Here is a 5,371-nt window from a genome sequence, read left to right as displayed (position 1 = left end):
ATTGTACTAATGTTAATCTAGGCTTTGAACTCAGGATATAGTCATTGCTCTTTCAGGCTAATGTCTCTATATGTCTTCTTAATTTTTTATTTGAAAAGAAGACAGGGGTAGTGTATGACCGGTTTCTCCCTGCCGGAAAACTATATAGACAATCCAGAGAAGCTCGTGAGAAGGACACGACTTCGCATCGTTCCTCCTCTCGCTATCCTCCCGGCACAGGAACCCATTCAGGAAGCACCACTTGTTCCTGAGGCTATGGCTGAAAAGACTCTCTGCGAGTTCTCTATCCCCTCCACCGACAATGTGGCCACTGGCCCCAACATCAATGTCGGGGACGTGATTTTGAGCTAAAATCAAGCCTCATCAACATGGTGCAGGCTAGCCCATTCTGTGGCAAGCCGAACGAAGATGCAAATGCACATTTGCAAAATTTTCTGGAGCTCTGCGACACCGTTGTTATACGGGGTGTCGCTGCTGACGTTGTCAAGCTTTGTCTGTTTCCCTTTTCCCTCCGAGGGAAGGCGAAATAGTGGTTTTATACGGAAAAGGGCATCAACACCTGGGCCAAATGCTCTAAGGCGTTCCTCACAAAATTCTTCCCGCTGGGCAAAACAAATGCCCTGCGCGGGAAAATATCAAGTTTCCAGCAGACGGGGATGGAATCCATCCCAGAAGCTTGGGAGAGGCTGCAAGAATACATCCTGGCCTGTCCTCATCACGGCATGGACGAGTGGCTTGTCCTGCAAAGCTTCTACAACGGGCTCACAACGACATCTCGAGCCAATATTGATGCCGCTGCTGGAGGATCCTTTCTCGACCTGACCATAGCCAAAGCAAAAGAATTGGTCGAGAAGATGGTCTCCAATCAGGGGTGGAGCGATGAACGACTCCAGCCCCGCACGAAAGGCATGCATACCGTCAAGGAGACGGATATGATTGCCGCAAAACTGGACCTCCTCATCAAGAAGATGGAGGAAGGGAGCCAACGACAGATCTAGGCTCCCGTCTAAACCATGGGTTTGCACTTCGCGTGCGAAGTCTGTGGCAATGATGGACACTCAGGGAACGACTGCCCCGAGACCCGTGAAGATTGTGCCTATCTCAACAACAACAACAACAACGGGTATCGTCCACCACAAGGAGTCTAGGGGTGGAACCAGTCACGTCCACCATTTTAGGGAGGTAATAATTATAACTCTTATTTCAATTCGAATTTCAATTTGAACCAACCCCCCTTGAGAGAACTTGTGCTTGGACAAGTTAAAATTAATGAAAATATAAACAAAAAGCTCTTGGCCAATGATAAAACCCTGGAAAATTTGAATGTCAAGCTTGAAACTTTGACTTCAACGCTTAAAAACCAGTCAAGTTTTAATAAAAAAGGTTGAATCTCTTCTTGCTCAAATAGCTGCTTCCGTTTCTATCGCTGAGAATGTTAAAGCGGTGACCACGAGGGGTGGTAAGTGCACTCATGATCCACCACACCCTAACCATGCGGGAAAAGCATCGGTAACCCAGGAAGAAGAACAACCAACGGATAAAAGAGAAACCAGGGAACCAGAAAAGAAAACGGCTCCATAGGGTTATATTGAGACCAGTTTCTTGCCGTTCCCCACTCGTAACAAGAAGGCAACCGTGGATGAGCAGTTCACCCGTTTCGTCGAGATGATCCAAAAGATTCATGTTAACGTCCCTCTGCTAGACGTGATGCATGTGCCGACCTACGCCTGATATATCAAGGACATCATCAATAATAAACGGCCACTGCCCACCACAGAAGTTGTCAAGCTCACGGAAGAGTGTAGCGCAGCTATACTCAACCATTCCCCAGAGAAGAAGAAAGATCCAGGATGCCCCACAATCACGTGCTCAATTGGGGCACAACACTTCGGCCGGGCCTTGTGTGACTTAGGAGCACGTATCAGCGTGATGCCAAAAGCCATCTACGACAAGCTAAACTTCACACACCACACGCCAACCCCAATGCATCTTCAGCTGGCAGACTCCTCGGTATGGTATCCAGAGGGGATTGCAGAAGATGTACCGGTAAAAGTTAGGGACTACTTCATCCCTATCAACTTCTTTATGCTGGACATGGACATTTCCAAGGATACACCACTTATTCTAGGAAGACCATTCATAAGCATTGCGGGGGCACAAATCAATGTTGGAATCGGAGAAATCCGCTTCAATATTAATGGCAAGGAAGAAAGGTTCCCATTTCAACCCAAGGTGGAGCAATGCTCTATGATCAAAATCAAGTTTGGGTTAAATCCACGAGGCATACAAGAAGTCGTGGTAATACCACGAAAGAAGGACAACATGGTCAGCCTCATGAAAGAAGGCATAAAGGAGGGTAAGCATGAAGAGATGGTAATACCAGCCCAGACTACTCCACAAGATCAGCCCTCCTCATCAAGAGTGAAAAAAGCAAAGAAAGCACAGCAATCCGTCACTGCTCCTCCCAGGACGGATGCTCAATCATGATCGGAGAAGAGTCGTGCACATCGGACTATAAATGACGCGCCCTTGCCAAAGCTAAATTGGTATTTATCTCATATTTTCTTTCTTCATTTTCGTGTCTTTTTCAAAATTTTCATTTTACCTCATTTGTTTTTTTTCTCCATTCCATGTTCAAAATTTTCAAATTTGTTTCCTGCATACTGGAATTTTTCTAGCAACTTTTTCCTTTTTACAAAAAAAATACTAAAAATATTTTCTGAGTTTTTAATCTTTTGGGAAAAATAATTTGGACATCATTTCGATCAAACTTTTGGCCGTGCACCATATTTTCACAGAACTTAACCATTGAGGAAGCACCAGGCCGAAGGGGGGCACCAGGGGGCCCACCCTGGGGCCACCCTGGGGCCGGCTAACCCCACAGGTCGGCCGACCCAGGGCCAACGGCTCCATAGTCATTGTGGCTTGCCTCTCCACTGGTGCACGCGCCATCTTCTCTTTAAATAGGGGCCGAGAGGGGTGTTGAGCTCTCTCATGCTCACACACTCACTCACACTCCCTCTCACACATTCTTGCTCGGGTTTTCTTTGGATTTTGGCTCAAGTTTGGTTTCAAGAAATCTCTCTCTCTCATTTCTTTGCTGCAAGATCATATGCTCATTTGAAGGAACAACTCTCGAGTAAGAATTTCATTTTGATTTCGCTAACATAACCCGAACTGAGTTGTTCTCATTTGTTCTTGTTCGCTCTTGTTGCAAGCATGAAGGGTGTAGGTCGGAAACTTTCCGGAGCTATCAAGAAGATGACAGGGTCAAGCTCATCTCATTCATGGGGTGGGTCGAGCTCCCATCATTCCCCCGAACCTACACTAACACCGACCACGATGGACTATGAGCAAGACGAACAAGAAGAACAGTTCGAGGAGCAAGCTGCAGAACCACAAGCCGAGGACATGGAGATAGATGAAGATGATGCACCATACCTCTATTTGCAAAACAACCGCGAGCGTCAAGCCTACGCCATGATCAAGCATCGAAGCTTTGGTCACACCAGAGCCTTAGATCCGGACCTCCTCGAGAAAACAGGTATGGATGTTGACTTCGCTCGTGTTTGGCATGCGGTTGGATGGGATGGTTTTGTGCCTGTTGAGGAGAATGGTTCTCGTCTCCTTACCATCCAGTTTCTTTGCACTCTTCGGGAGGTGGACGACGGTGTTTCTTTCTGACTTTTTGGAGTTGAACGCTATTTTAATTGGAGAAATTTCAATCACCTCCTTGGTTTCAGTGCCCACTTGCCAATTCCCCTTGAAAAAGCTTGCCGCGGTTTTGATCGACATGAGTTTTGGGGCTTGATTTCGGGTCAAGTTGTTCATGGCAAATTTGCACCTCGGTGCAATGACATTCAAAATCCAACTCTTTGTTTGATGCACAAGTGGGTGGCTATCACTCTCTTTCCAAGAGATGAACTACGACCAGTGCGGAACGATGAGTTGATGATATTATATGCCATTGTCAACAAGATCCGAGTCTCCCCTGCGAAAGCAATGGTTAAGCAATGGCTTACAAATTTCAGGATGACGGGTCCTATTGAGTGCACTTCGTTGGTTACCCGCATCGCATCAAACATGGAAATCTTAGACGGGAACCCCGTTCCCTTCATTGAGGATCCCCGTGCTTTGATCGATGAGACTTATTTGGTGCAAGGCCACACACTCAAGAAAGGCCCGAATGATTCCTTGGTTTTCTTCTCCCTTTGTTATGCAAATGAGATTCCGTTGCCAAATGCGGGGTATCATTTGTATAACTGTCATTCGCTAACCATGCCTCTTGTCCCACAAGAGGAAAGCCGCAGGCATAGTGCTTCTGTTTTACCTGGTAGGGTTACAAGAAGCAGGGCCAGAAGGGAGGAATTCATGTAGCAACAACCTCAGCCTCAACCACAGCAGTATGAGGCTGGAGGTTCGTCATGGTAGAGTACCAGCTCCACCGAGTGGGCATGGCAGGCCTCAGGGCGCCGGTCCACTAGTTCCAGCTCCAGCGGACCTCTGATCACCGCCAGACGTTCAGCTTCGTCCAGAGGTTTCACTACTCTGACTCAGCAGATGGGTGAACTGAACGTACGTGCCTCCAACATCGAAGAATCGCTAGGCCAGCACATCCAATCAACCTAAGACTGGCAGCGATTCACCGGCGAGAGGATCCACACCATGGAGCAGTGTCAGCAACAGATGCAGGAGGAGCAGAGGGCATACTACCGTTGGGCTGGGTTCAACCCCAACCAACAGCAGTGAGCCTAAAGCTAGCTTGGGGAGGACCCCCACGAGAGGTATCTTGCATCAAACTTTATCCTTTACCGCTTTCAAAACCATTGCATGAAACCAAACAAAAATTTACAAAACTAGAAAATCCATAAAAATTTGCATAACTAAAACCAAATAAAAACTTGCAAAACTTAGAAAAAAACCCAAAAATATTTACTTGCTTTCCAATATGTGTAGTAAGCATGTGTAGTTCTTCCTTGTTGAGATGATGAATAGTTGCTCTGTTAGTTCCTTTCTTATGCCTAGTTACAACCTTATGCTCTGCTTAAGTTTTGAGTTTGGTGGCTAAATTGTTCAAACCTTAAGCTTGAAACTTGTGGGTAGTGAAAAGCAGAATTCGAATCTAGGTTGTTGTGGGTTATGATATGGCTGAAAAGAGTTGCTATGACCTTCTCCTACATGATGCTTGATACCCGGAGTATTTCTTTTCAAAAATACAAAAAAACAAAATAAAGTTCCTCGGTGATATGCAATTCCCATCCAAAGCCATATGAGTTACAAGTTTGAAAAAAACCTTTCCACATATGCAACTTGTCCTCTCATTGAGCTTTGTCAAATCGTTGTGACCCTTTGAGAGAATCACTTCATACAC

The 5,371-nt window shown here is 46.1% G+C and overlaps 1 non-coding gene across 1 annotated transcript; it reads right to left on the bottom strand.

Annotated features, from left to right (window-relative positions):
- Positions 1–620: 620 nt before the first annotated feature.
- Positions 621–724, bottom strand: LOC120687009. The gene has a single exon (XR_005680514.1). It is a non-coding gene; the product is annotated as a small nucleolar RNA R71 (small nucleolar RNA).
- Positions 725–5,371: the final 4,647 nt, after the last annotated feature.

This window comes from Panicum virgatum, chromosome 8N (assembly GCF_016808335.1).
Source record: "Panicum virgatum strain AP13 chromosome 8N, P.virgatum_v5, whole genome shotgun sequence".
In the NCBI taxonomy this organism is placed as follows: Eukaryota; Viridiplantae; Streptophyta; class Magnoliopsida; order Poales; family Poaceae; genus Panicum; species Panicum virgatum.
Note: the sequence above shows the minus strand (reverse complement) of the source record. Positions and strands in the feature narration are given on the sequence as shown.